Below are 14,574 nucleotides of genomic sequence, written 5' to 3'. Positions count from 1 at the left end.
AAGACTTACTATATATCTATCATGTGTCAGTTCAAAGAACTAGGAATACGTCAGAGACCAGAACAGAGAAAGACCTCTGCCTTCCCAAAGCCTACATGCTAGTGGAGGACGCACAATGCAAAGACAAATAGTAAATATTAAAATGCAATAAGCACTATGAGGAAAACAGAGGGAGTGCTGCGGGGAGAGGTGAGTGCCATTTTAAATCAGGGTGTCCAAGCAGGGCCTCACTCACATCTTGATATTTGAGCAAAGAAGATGAGCATGCGATCCACACAGGGATCCGAGAGAAGCCGTCAGCAACAGCAAGCACGAGGCTCAGAAGCACCAGGGGTCTGCTGAGTATATATTCATTGACTGATAAGTGTTCTTGCAAAATGAATATTGCAGTTTTATGTGCATCGTTTTAATCTTCATAATTGCATTTGTAGTCGTGGGGGCTCTCCAAAGCAGCAGAACCAAGGGGAGAGAGAGAGAGGTTTGCTGAGAAATTGGATCACATGGTGACTGAGAAATCTGGGGTCTGCAGTCAGCAAGCTAGACACATAGATTGACACAAACAATGAACCATTCCGATGTTGTATTGTTTCTCATTCTGCTTCTTTCTTTCCCTCAAAGTAACGTTGTTGAGATGAATAGCAGCACGTAGGCAGGCTTCTAAGATGATCTTTGCCCCTGGGGCATGATTATGTCACAGTTAAGCGGCAAAGCAACATTGCAGATGTAATTATAGTCACTAATCAGTCGACATTAAGATATTATCCCAGTGGGCCTAAACTAATCACAACAACCCTTTATAGGCAGTTTTCTCTGGTTTGTTGTAGAAGAGAAAGACAGAATCCAAGCATGAAAAGGATGAAACATGTCATGGCTGGCTTAAAGATGGGGGGGGCATGTGGGGAGAAGTGGGGTGACCTCTAGAGTTCAGAGCAGCCTGTGGTTGACAGCCAACAAGAAAATGGGCACCTGAGTGGCTCAGTCAGTTACGTGTCTGACTCTTGATTTCCGCTCAGGTCATGAACTCACAGTTCGTGAGCTCAAGCCCTGCATCAGGCTCCGCACAGATAGGGATTCTCTCTCTCCCTGTCTCTCTGCCCCTCCCCTGCTCACACACACTGTCTCTCTCTCTCTCTCAAAATAAATAAACTGAAAGAAAGAAAGAAAGAAAGAAAGGAAGGAAGGAAGGAAGGAAGGAAGGAAGGAAGGAAGAAAGAAAGAAAGAAAGAAAGAAAGAAAGAAAGAAAGAAAGAAAGAAAGAAAATAAATGAGGACTTCAATCCTACTACTACAAAGGACTGAATTCAGCCAACAACCTGAACAAACTTAAGGTACATTCTTTCTCAGAGAGTCCAGATAAGAGCTCAGTCCAGCTGATACTTTGATTTCAGCCTTGTGAGACCCTGAGCAGAAAACCCAGTCATGCCCCACCTGGACTTCCAACCCACACAACTGGGAGACAGGAAATGGGCATTGTTTTAAGACACTGACTGTATGGTCATTTGTGACCCAGCAATAGAAAATGATCGCAGTAGTGCTGATGTACATTTTACTCATTTTAAAAACACTAATATCATATTTGCCTCACATAGGTAAGGTTCCAAGAACTTTACGAATATTAACTTCCTTGCCATAATGTTATTATATAGGTTTTATTATTTTTCCCAAAAGGGAATTTCTGTTTTATTATGAAACGTATATAACAAGACACTTGCTAGTCTAACCATTTTAAGTTCATTAATGCACTAGCATTAATTACATTCATAATGTACAACCATCAGTATCTACAGTAGTCTCCCTTACCTGTGGTTTCTCTTACCCATGGTCAACCTGGTCTAGAAACAGATGGTTCTTCCGACAAATTGCCAGAGGGTCAATATTAGCCTAACGCTGTGTCACAATGTGCCTGTCTGTCACCTCACTCTGTTACATTATCTTGTGCCATCACAAGAATACAATACAATGAGATATTTTGAGAGAGTGATCACATTATATAACTTTTATTACAGTATATTGTTATAATTGTTCTATTTTATTATTAGTTATTGTTGCTAATCTCTTACCGTGCCTAATTTCTAAGTTGCATTTTATGGTAGGTAGGTATGCATGCAGAGGAAGAAACATAGTATAGACAAGGTTCAGAGGAAGAAACATAGTATAGATAAGGTTCGGTACTATAGTCAGTGTCGGGCATCCACTACAGGTCTTGGAATATGTCCTCCAAGGATATGGGGTGACCACAGTATTTTTCATCACCACAAATATAGTTGCTTTGAATTTGCATTTCTCTTTGAGCATCTCTTCACATGTTTCTCAGTACCTTTACATCTGATTCTGCCTTATTCACCAAAAGAAAACAAATTAGGGAAAGAGAAGAAGCTCCAGACTAACATTAGAAGCTAACACAGCACACTTGCCTCTGAATGAGATGGCCTTGAATTTGAATCCCAGTTCTTGCCTCTCTGTCTGGGTTACTTAATCTCTTTGAGCCTTAGTCCTCTTATCTGAGGAATGGGAATAATGGTACCAGCCTCTCTAGATTCTTTTAAGTTTTAAATGAGATGACCTATGATCTATGATCTATCTAATGGCTATCACCATTCCTAGCGAAAGTAAGTATTTGATAAACAGCAGTTATTCAGGTTGGAATGTCACTTATTTCTTTTTTTAAGTTTATTTATTTTGAGGGAGGTGGAGAGGGGTGGAGAGAAGGAGAGACAGAATCCCAAGCAGGCTCTGTGCTATCAGCATATAGCCTGATGCAGGGCTTGAACTCACAAACCATGCGCTCATGACCTGAGCCGAGATCAAGACTCAGATGCTTAACTGACTGAGCCACGCAGGTGCCCTGGGTAGCCATTTCATCTGAACCTCCCCTAACCCTGATGGTGGGACAAGCCATCCTTATGATGATGGCAGCCCCATTCTTACTACCAATGGTTTTGGCTCAGGGGTTGGTGGAAGAAGAAACAGGACTAAAAAATAATTTACACGCAGAACCAAATGGAGGCGGGAAAAAGTTCAATAGCATTCCAACCGTAATCTTAAATAAGGGGCAACCTCAGAGCAACAGATAGGGTGGAAAGGCTGCTGGGGGGAGGACTGTCCTCCCAGGCTGCGTGAGTGCACATTCCCCAGCAGGAGGAGAAATGGTTCTGTGCTACCTCCTGCCCTGCTGGAGAGAAGATGCTCGTCATATTGACACACACTTGAATCTCAAGGAGTGCCAGATGGACTCACAGTGTGCTGTTTAAAATGCTGTGATATGCTAATGCCTGTGCATGTTTTGGGTCTGCATTCCTTTCATGTAACTGATGACACCAATAATAACTAAAATCGGTAGATTTCACTGATGATGTGAGCTCGCCACCATCAGTTTTTCGAAACATGAGTCAGGTTTGGCTTCCCACTATTATTATCTTGTGTCCTGTTACCAGCAACATAGACTACAGTCATTTCATTAAGCTTTCCAAAATGCAGAAAGGACCACAGTGAGCTAAAAAATAAAAATTTAAAAAAAAAATAGCATTACCATGTAGGAAAAGTGCTTTTGACTCCAGGAGTGAGAGTCCGGTAGAATCAGGTTGGTGGTGTTGGCACAGTAGTCTTTCCTTATGCAGTTTAACCAGCTGTTTCGTAGCATTTGAAAAAGAAAGAGAAAATCTAATTGCCCCGTGTACAACCTTTTTAAAGGATACTTTTTGTTTCCCATTTTATCTAGCCTCCTCTCTTCTACTTTTTAGAATTTCTAATTATAGAATTTGCTTACTGAAAATGTGTGCTTTAGGCTAGAGAAGAATATTTAGAAATCCTTACCCCAAAGAAAAGCAAGTGGGAGTGGAAATTTGAAAGAGGACCGCCTAATTCAGCACTAAAACCAGTGTGAGAAGCAGTGTGTGAGGGTGTGTGTGTGTGTGTGTGAGCATGTACGTGTGTGGTGGATGTGTGTGTGTGGCTAAAATGTGCTTTTCAAAGTGCTGAGAGGTTGATGGGAATGTTTGATTAGCTCCTCTGAGAAAAGAGGAAAGTTGCTTGGACCTCTCCTTGTTTCTTCTTTAGAATAATTTGGATGGGATTTGTGATGCAGAAAAGCTTAAAGAAAAAAGGATATCCATTCTGTGTGGTGGAAAATTTTTGAAAAAAAATTGCTTTCTTCAAACAAGGTATGTCTGATGAATTACTAAGCTATGTAGATAGTTTTCTTTCCATACCTTATTATAAAAATGTTAAAATGTATTTCTCATTAAGAAACTATAATACACACCCTGACCAAGAAATCAGTCTGGACAAATTTCAGTCTCAGGAGAATTGGGAGGGAGTGGGGGTAGTTGACATCCTTGTAAATGACTAATATTATGTATATCAACTATAAATAAATTGTGCTGAGATAAGATTAGAACAAGATTTTCACTGTATTTTTAAACCAATTTAATTATGGTTAAAAAAAAGTTGAAAAGTAGGACATTTGTGTAGAACTTTGAAGTAGCTTTAAGTCTCTTTATTATCCTGCCCTTTTTAAACCTTGCTTCCTATACGGAATGTAACAGAATTGTAACAAGTTGCTTCCAACCATGTATGAAAAGCAGTATGAGAAATGGACACATTGATGCTAAATGAAGAGAAGTTTTTTAGTGCAGATCTATACTTCTCTCTGCTCACACAAATCTCGGTGGAATGTGGCTAGATGTACAATTGTGTATCCTGTTTCTACTGGAAGCGTTTTCTTAGGCTGAATGCTTCTTTAACTGATAAGCCCAAGAAAGGGCTGGCATTGTTAAGTCTACTATTGTAGCCCAACTTTGCAGAGGGAGACAGGGTATGAAATCTCTTTTAAGCATGATTTGTGTCAAACTAGTATAAACATGAAATAAATGCCTCAAGCACAGGTTAAACAGAGAGGATAAGATCGAATAACTAGACTCAATGGTTTGCTCTGAAAAACCCAGGCATCTCTGCCATCCCCAAATTGAGAGTAGAATTCCAGATTTTCTTTGGGTGTATTGTAAAAATAAAACCAGGCATTCTTGGCCATGGTGGTTATTCAAAAAATCTGAGCGCTAAGAAAATAGCATTTTGCCATTACGTTGTGTTGCAATAAATTTGGAAGCTTTGGTGGTTAAAGTTCTGAGGTTGTTTTTCCCTCCGTCTTTTGAAAGATGAAAACGCCCTGCAGCAAAGCAAGATCAAATGCTATTTGTTTGTGTGTTTCCTCTGTTTTGTGTGTTAGTTGGAAGTGGTAGCTAAGCTTCCTCCTCCTCCTCCTCCTCCTCCTCCTCCTCCTCCTCCTCCTCCTCCTCCTCCAGTAGGAAAGCTGGAAGTGCCTTTCATTTATTGAATTAAAATACCGTCTTTTGTAAAAGGGCTTTAGACAAAGAATTGCAAGACTAAAGGGCTGCATTTTTAATTGCAATGTGCTGGTTTCCCAGACTAAGCTTCATTTAAATATATCTTATACCTCACCACTGAAAGGAAACACCTAAGGAACACTGGAAACGCTTACTATCTATCTTCATAGCATTTACTGTATGAATATCGTTTAGAAGATCTAGTTATCTTTTTTGCCAGGTTACTGATTACATGAGGAGTAGTTTCTTTCAGACAAAAATACACTGGGTTTAACATGGTTTATGAATAGCATCAGGAAAACAAAAATGCTTGTGCTCTCTCCTCTGTAATTCCTGTAGGACGTATCACACGCAGAAAAGCAGCGGCGTGCAGCACAACGGTCTAAGCCAGGAGTCCTAAATTACAGTAACAGTTCTGCCACTACCTGGCTGTGTTACCTTGGGAGAGGTGTGCAACATTTCTTGACTTTTGTTTACCCATCTGAAAAACAGAAGTAGCAATGCCTGCGCACGCACCCTCCCAGGGTGGTCACAAGGTCCACTGCTGATTCTCAGCTCCAAATGGGTTTTGAAATGCGCAAAGTCCCATGGAAATGTAATCTTTCCCCCCCCATATTCAAAAACAGATTACACTGGAGGGAGTCACTGCCCTGGAAAGAAATGTTACAAGGCTTCCAGAATGTTACTTGTGCCCATACGCATAACCTCTCCTTGCTTATTTGGAAGCATGAACCAGGCAGCAGCAGCTACAGCAGCAGCAGTGGGTGCAGGACAGAGCACACAGGTCGGTCAGTAGAAGGGCCTTCTAGCTGTGTGACCTTGGGGAGGTTACTCGACACCTCTGTGTCTCCATGTCTTCACGTATGAAATGAAAATTTGGGCAAGATAGTTAGTCTCTAAGTTTCCCTCCTAATGCTACGGTTCTGGGCACTGGAACCTCTCCCATGTCAAGACATGGCCAGGCCTCTGTATATTACAAAGTGAAGGAAGTATGGAACCTATGATATATTTAAAATATTTGTGTTTACCTAAGACTTTAACACACACAAAAATGAAATGTACCGTAGTTGCATATTACAGAAATGTAACCCAACTGTGTATACATGTATATGTGTATATACTATTATATATTACATAATTATATGTATGTAAACGTGTGTGTGTGTATATATATAATATATAACAGTTTTATTATGAGGACAGTGTGGTCCAAATTGTATGCCAGACCTACTTCAGTTTTCTAGTGCATTTCTATGACTGTGTGACCTCATATGGAGATAATGTCAAACACCTAAATTTAAGGCCTTGCATGCAAGGCCAAGTTCAAGTGGCCCACTTGTGCTGTATGGATCCTGTGGGAGTTTGTCTGGCAGGAGGATCTGCCTCTTTTTAAACGTGTTAACCTTGGCAAGTTACTTCAACTTTTTGGGCCTCGGTTTTCTCATCTGTAAAAGGCATCTATCATTTAGTGTCTATTAGGATTGTGACAAAAAGCTTCCATTGGTGCTTGATATACCATCAGCACCCAAATGTCAGCAAAATTTTTTTTTTAATTTCTTCTAACGTTCATTTATCTTTGAGAGACAGAGAGAGACACAGTGCAAGCCGGGGAGGGGCAGAGAGAGAGGGAGACACAGAATGCAAAGCAGGCTCCAGGCTCTGAGCTGTCAGCACAGAGCCCAACGTGGGGCTCGAACCCACGAACTATGAGATCAAGACCTGAGCTGCAGCCAGACACTTACCTGAGCCACCCAGATGCCCCCAAATTCTCTTTATTGCATGTGACTAGAACGAAGAAATCAGATCAGCTGTGAGACACATTGATGGTGATACTCTTTAAACTTTTAGCCATTAACCCTTGTGGATGTCCTAAGTAATTAGACTTAGGAAATTATGTGATATGAGTATAATTATGAGAAATGTGTTGCCATTTCTTCATCCAGAGGATATGAGCTAATTAATCAGTCAGCAAATGATAAGCAAGAGAGGCAACTTCTGTGATGTCTGTAATTTGAGAAACCCCAAAGGCCCTCTCTCGTTGCCTAAGAATGTGTCCCTCTGGTTTGCAGAAGGGCATGGAATTCTTGGCCCTCTGAACATACATGGTGTGAGCTAGAGAGCTGCAAAGGGGGCCTGCGACATGTGACATATAAGAAACGTCCTTGTACACATGGCAGTGAGCAGCTTACGTAGTTAGTGCAGAGAAGAGGGAAAGGAAGGAGCGACAGACCAGGGCGAATTTAGGTGAGGCATCAGAAATGACCGTTTGATATAGTGCTGGCTGTTAATTTTAAAACGTTCATTTATTTTGAGAGAAAGAGAGAGAGAGAGAGAGAGAGAGAGAGAGAGAGAGAGAGAGAGAGGGAGGGAGGGAGGGAGAGAGTGGAGACAGGGAGAGAGAATTCGAAGCAGGCTCCACACCATAAGCACAGAGCCCGTTGACAGGGGTTCGATCCCACACACCCTGAGATCATGACCTGATCTGAAATCAAGGGTCGGATGCTTAACCAACTGAGCCACCCGGGTGCTCCTGGTTGTTAATTTTTAATTAAGTGGCAGGAGAGCATGCCAACAGCCAGGGCCCGCACAGCAGCTCGTCAGCTCAGATCCAGCCCTAACTCCTATTACTTGCCCACACCCCTGAGCTCACCTGCAGCTAAGCCACTCCAGTTGTGCACCTGTGCCCTGCTGGCCCAACGCCCATCACTGGCTCCACTGCTGTGCACAGCCCATGGTGAGACCCCGAGACCACAAGAGAGCATAATGACAATCAGGAGCCAGGCACCTGCTAATGCACCAGCAGTTGGGCCTGCCCCCACCCCCACCCCGGCCACTACAGGCGTGCCCACAACCAGCCCCTGCCACCACACAGGCACCTGCAGCTGACCACGGCAGCCCCTGCATGCACAACGCCAGCTCCAGCCATCACCACTGCCTGCCCTCCCTGGTCTCTAGCCTCTGGACCCTGAGGCATCACTAAGGACCCAAAGAGCCCTTGCAGATACACCAAAGTTCTCACCAAGGACTACACGGTTGTCAGTGTTATGGACCCGAGCAGCCTGAGCTGTCGAGACATCATACGTCCTTGGACCCAGAGCCACCACAAGCCGCTACACTTGGTTCCCTGTACCACTAGACCCAGGGTTGCAGTCTGCCCCATCATGCCTCGACCCACAGGTGAAGTCACCTTACCAAAGTCACCTTTCCTTACTGAAGTCAGGCCATGAAGTCCAAAAGAGGTAACTGGACACTGGACAAGGGTATAAGGATCATGAAGCAACAGGGAAACAACATCACCAAAGAAGCGCAGTGAATCTCCAAAAACTGACCCTCAAGAAATGGAGATACATGAACTACCTGACAAAGAATTCAAAATAATTGTTCTAAAGCTACAATGCAGCTAGATAATAACACCAGGAAAACAACAACAAAAACAAAATAGGCTCAACAAAGACCTAGACAACATAAAACAGAACCAAAAAGAAATTCCACAATGAAGAATAAAATTTTAATTAACACACACACACACACACACACGCTTAAGTCAGTCTGTGATCATCTAGGTGAGTTCCTGTTTGCAGAACAGGAGAGGAAGGACCAAAATCCAGCAAGATTCCCAGAGCCCCACGTTCACAATGGAGCAAAGACTATTTCAGTTTTGTTTATTGCATTTTTCTACGGTTACCTCATCCGTTAAACAAACAGTCGTGGATACTAGATTTAGAATTTGTTTTTAATCAGCTAGAAAACTTTCCACTTCAACAGACTGCAAAGCTTGAAGAGATCCTTAGAGACTGCCCATGTGAAATGCTCGGGGCTGCCTGGGAAGTGTACAAAGCAGGTACCAGGTGATGCTCTGAGTTGAGACCTATAAACGCGGCACATCATGTGGCAACCTGCAAAAGGCAAATCCCCCATGCAGATGTTGTGACTCGGCTGAAATCCGCTGCCACATTCCAGTGCTAATATCCTGAGGGAGAAAGGTGAACTGAGATAGTGGATGCCAAAATCCTTTCCTCAAATCTACAAGCCATGGTCTTGGAACAAAAGAAACACTAGTTTGGTTTAGATCCAGTTTGGAGAATATTTTGGTGTTTGTGTTTTATTTTGGTGATACAACTTAAAAAAAATGTTTAGGCTCACTTCTACTTCCCATTTCTCGACTAGAGGCTTTCTTCAATTCTTTTTAAAAAGCTAGGTATCATTCCTCAGCCATCTGATTGGTTCGATTGCCCTACAGTCATGTAGAAGATTTTCATGAGAATGGGGTGATGATCCTTATAAATCTGAGAGAGTAGGAAGGAACATAAGTGTAGAATCACTCCCTTTCTGGAGCCCTAGAAGAACAGAACTCAATGGGGGTCACAAACCCGTGTGGTTCCTTCACCAACAAGTCGAAAAAAATCAAGCCATGATTAATCTGAGCAGCATCTTGTTGAGAGAGATTCAGCTGGCTGCTTTTCCTCTCGTAAGTCCTCAACTAGAGTCTAAATGGACCCCATTTGAATGCAAACTGGTGCAGCCACTTTGGAAAACAGTATGGAGATTCCTCAAAAAAACTAAAAATAGAACTACCCTATGACCCAGCAATTGAACTACTAGGCATTTATCCATGGGATACAGGTGTGCTGTTTCGAAGGGACACATGCACCCCCATGTTTATAGCAGCACTATCAACAATAGCCAAAGTACGGAAAGAGCCCAAATGTCCATCGACGGATGAATGGATAAAGAAGATGTGGTATATATATACAATGGAGTATTACTTGGCAATCAAAAAGAATGAAATCTTGCCATTTGCAACTACGTGGACGGAACTGGAGGGTATTATGCTAAGTGAAATTAGTCAGAGAAAGACAAAAATCACATGACTTCACTCATATGAGGACTTTAAGAGACAAAACAGATGAACATAAGGGAAGGGAAGCAAAAATAATATAAAAGCAGGGAGGGGGACAAAACCTAAGAGACTCTTAAATATGGAGAAGAAACAGGGTTGCTGGAGCAGTTGTGGGAGAGGGGATGGGCTAAATGGGTAAGGGGAATTAAGGAATCTACTCCTGAATCATTGTTGCACTATATGCTAACTTAGATGTAAAATAAATAAATAAATAAATAAATGGGCCCTATTTGCAAGAGGATGGAGATAAAACAATGAGGATAATGACGATAATCACGATTGACCACCACTGAACAAAAATAATATTTGCCGACACCTACACAGCTATTCTTATGTGCCCAGACACTGTTCTAAGCCCTCCTCCTATATTCACTCATTTAATCCTAACAACAACCATACGTGGTAGGTTGTTACCATTCCTATTCTGCAGATGAGAAAACTGAGGCACTGAGAAGTTAAGTAACTTGTCCGAGGTCACACGGCTAGTAAGTGATAGCGCTCAACCTCAAACCTACGCGGTCTATTTCCAAAGCTCACATTCTTAATCCGCCAGGCAGCAAGTACACACGGCCCTGGTTTCTCTGTCACTGCACTAAATTAATCTTTGCCATCCCTGAAAACATCATTTTCAAGCCAACTAAATTTCAGAGAAATTGCAGAGAAAATTCCTTCCTGCAAGTGTAGACACAGGGGTAATAATGATGGAGGGGAGCAGACGTAAGGATCTCACCAGAGAAGCTCTGTCAGGAAGGGAGGTTTTTATTTCTGTCATTCTTAGATGAGCTCCTGATTTAAGAACACTTGTCAGGTGTGCTGGGAAGACCTGATTCTCAGGGGGAAGGCCAAGGAGCAGACCTCATTATCAAGCCCTGTGAGTAGCCAGTCCCCAAAAGGAGTCCTTTATCTTCGCTCGAGGGCTAAGTTAGCTGCGAGTCAGAGAAAGAAACCTATTTCCTAATGACTCAGGCCACTTCAGAAAATCACTTTCCCTGATAAGGGTCTCTACACGGACAAGACTCTAGTAAAAATTTCTCACATTCTTTCCTTCAGTGAGAGAAAGGCTCAAGTTTTGTGTGGACATGTGGTAAAAATTCATAAAAACCACCCTTCGGGCTATAGTGAGAAGGGACTCATTCTGCATTCTTTCTTCTCAGATTTAAAAAGAAAGAGAGAGAGAGGGAGAGAGAGAGAGAGAGAGAGAGAGAGAGAGAGAGAGAGAGAGAGAGAAACTATTCCTTCAGGGGAACCCAATGTATCGTTTCCAAGAGATCAGGTCACTGGCATCTCAATGCTAAGTGAATTCCCTCCTCCGGGTTCCTTTGTGTCCCAGACAGAGAAAACAGGCTTTGGAAGTAAAGGTGTGAGTCAGCTTGCCCAGACTGGCTTTGCTTGTATAATAGAGTGAATGAATCTACAGTCCGAAAGGTAAAAGGAATTTGGGGAAGCAGAGATAACACTGAACAACAGAAACAACAAATATTTATTGGGCCACAATCATGCGCTATCCATAATTCTATGCATTCGGGAAGAAGAGTGAAGAAAATAGTCTCTGTTCTCCTAGAGTTTGCTCTGGGGAGCACACAATAAACAGATCCACATGAGAGGTCTGGTGGTATTATGGGCTGTGGAAAACCTAAGAATGTATAATAAGGGGACTGGACAGAGCAGTGAGATGTGGATGACGATGTGCATTGCATGGTTAGATAAAATGTCTGATAAAGGGACATTTAAACAGAGAGAGAGGTGAAGAAAACCAGGGAGCAATCTATGTGGACACTTGGAGGAAGAACATTCCAGGCAGAGAAAAGAGCAAATGCAAAGGCCCTGAGGTAGCACCATGCCTGCAAGGACCACACGGTCTGAAGCCGAAGAGTGAGGGGGAAAAGTAATGTCGTGGCATTTGGACAAGCAGAATGGAGGGCACTATCCTAATGCTTCTCAAGCTCCCCTAGGTGCACCCCCCCCCACCCCACCCCTCTGCCGATTCACATACTCTGCCGCAGTTCTTGCCTCTGCCCTGGATGAAATCAGAGTAGGTCCCTTAATATCTCAGGCCACATGCAGAATTTTTAAAAAGATCTTACCCACGCTACACCTCCAGACAATCAGTTTAGCCATTAATATGGATGTTAATACTAAGTAATGCTTAGGTTTAAAGTTTCACCCCCACCCCAGGCCTAACTGCTGCAACGGAGAAGGAGGCATGACCAGATTCTCTCTTTCTCTGCCTTGTGCCTCTACCCACCTTCCACTTAGCTGCCAATGACAGTACCTTCAGATCCAGAGTTGAAGTGGGTACAGAGAGGAAAGGTAAGAGGACAGAAGGGCCTTACAGCGGATTCTGTTGTTAAGTTGGCATCCGGGTTCCTTGGATTTGGCAGGCATGTGCAGGTGTTTCTTGTTTGCATGGGGCACTTCTGTGGGTTCTTGGGAGATGCTACCAGTTTGTTGGGAACGCCTCAGCCGTGGTTCCCCAGATGCCACTGCATACAGATCTGCTCTGGCCAGGGGCGGGCGGGGGAGGGGGTTGTGTTACAGCTCCTTGCTCAGCCTCTGAAAAACCGGCAGTCTATCTCCTATGATTTCCACTGTGGCCTCCTCAGCCCTCCGTGCACCTGGCTTGGGCAGGACCTGAAGTGACCCCAGGCTGACTCTTGCACAGGGTCTGCTTTGCCACAAGCTATTCTCTCTCCGGTAGATGTAGATGTCTCAATCATGAGCCAGACACCCGTCCACTGCACCCCCAAGACTAGTCGGTCATTTTAAATGGGGCTACAGGACATCCAAGATGGACTTCCAAAGGAGGTGACCAAGAGCCGGGATGTGTGGCCGACTGCCTCCCTCCAGACTACTACCAGAGTTATAGGAGCCGAGCGGGAAGCTGGAGACCAGAGAGCAGGAAGGGCTGTAGGAAAAGTTATTGGCATTCCCCCCCCCCCCGCCTTCCCCTCTCCAGATGCAGGAGGGGAGCAGGGCGTGTCCCCACCCCCATCACTTCAGACAGCAGGAAGAGGACCATCAGGGAGACCACTTTGGAACATGCAATGAGTTCTCATGTAGTCTCCAGTCTCTGCTGAAGCTAAGACAAAGGGTCATCCGATTTTAACATCTCATTACACAGTCAATTACAATACACTCAAATGTTTATTTAGATGGGTGTGTTATGCCTGGTTAAACTTAAAAATATGCCTGGTGCATCACTTTACCCTAAATAGCGTTTGTGAGAGAGAGAAAGCTCTGTGTGAGTTCAGGCCCAGATAGGACTCAAAAAAAAAAAAAAAAAAATCCCTTGACCTCACAACCAAGACAATTTTATTACACACCGTATGCATTTTACAGTGTGCATCTTAACTACTGTCAACAGAATATTTCAAAAAACCTGGGACATACGTGTCAAGGTGAAGAGGAACGTGAAACCCTCCTGCAGGGGTAGAATGAGGCAGTAAGCGGGGATAAAGTGAGGCCTGGGGCGGAATTCTGGTGTTGCCACACATTCATTCCAACCTTGGACAGCTCCCTAAATTCTCTAGACCTCAATTTCCTACTCTAAAGAGTGGGCATAGTAGGACTTACCTCGTAGGACCGCCACGACAATTAAAGAAGATGGTATGTGTGCAGTGTGGAGATTCGGTAGGGATTCAACAAATGAAGTTGTTATGATCCCAGTGGGCTCTCAGGTTCGAAAACGTCCCATGAAGAACAACAAAGAAACGAATCCCATCTCATGTAACAGGGCACTAGACAGCTGGGCCAAAATTGTCGGGATGGACACGAAGGACAGTTGGAAGGCTCCATCAGAGCTGAGAATGGTCTGGAGAGGGCCCCCGGAGCGGGACGCCACATGGCTTTGGAGACCTGGGTCTCCTGCTTCAGAATGCCTCCTTCTGCTGGTTCCGCGGATGTCTGGGACTTAAGCCTCCATCACCTCAAATGCCCAGCTGCAGTGACTGCCCTCCTCCACGACCTGCCCTCCCCCCCACCTCGAGGAGCCTCTGGTTGCTGGGATTCAAGAATGCGCTTTAACCCACAGCCCCGTGCTTGCCTCTCTGCAGCATGGGAAGACCCAGGACCCTGTTCATCTGAGAGGAACCCACGCGTTACCAGGAGGCCAACGGGAAGATGCTATGGATCTTACAGAATCACCCTCATCTTCCTTCCTACCCCAGCTGGGAGGCTAGGCAAGACCTGAAAATGTTTTTCTGTGCCTCAGAACTGAAGGCAGACCAAAAAGCACAGAGTGTTCAGGCCAGTCGAGGCTCCGGGGATCACAGCTGGACGGATCCAAGCACAGAGCTCCACATTCACAGTGGACAGCCCTTGGCAACCACAAAC

The 14,574-nt window shown here is 44.0% G+C and overlaps 1 protein-coding gene across 1 annotated transcript in view; it reads left to right on the top strand.

Moving 5' to 3' along the window:
- The first annotated feature begins 3,881 nt into the window (after positions 1-3,881).
- The window catches only part of VIT (vitrin), a 104,906-nt gene continuing 94,213 nt past the window's right edge, over positions 3,882-14,574 (top strand). The window contains exon 1 of the mRNA XM_015064230.3: positions 3,882-4,160. The gene's annotated coding sequence lies outside the window, so the exon portion shown is untranslated. The remainder of the gene's footprint in view (positions 4,161-14,574) is intronic.

Source organism: Acinonyx jubatus, chromosome A3 (genome assembly GCF_027475565.1).
Source record: "Acinonyx jubatus isolate Ajub_Pintada_27869175 chromosome A3, VMU_Ajub_asm_v1.0, whole genome shotgun sequence".
NCBI classification, from domain to species: domain Eukaryota; kingdom Metazoa; phylum Chordata; class Mammalia; order Carnivora; family Felidae; genus Acinonyx; species Acinonyx jubatus.
The sequence above is the reverse complement of the archived record's forward strand: the minus strand, read 5'-3'. Positions and strand labels throughout refer to the sequence as shown.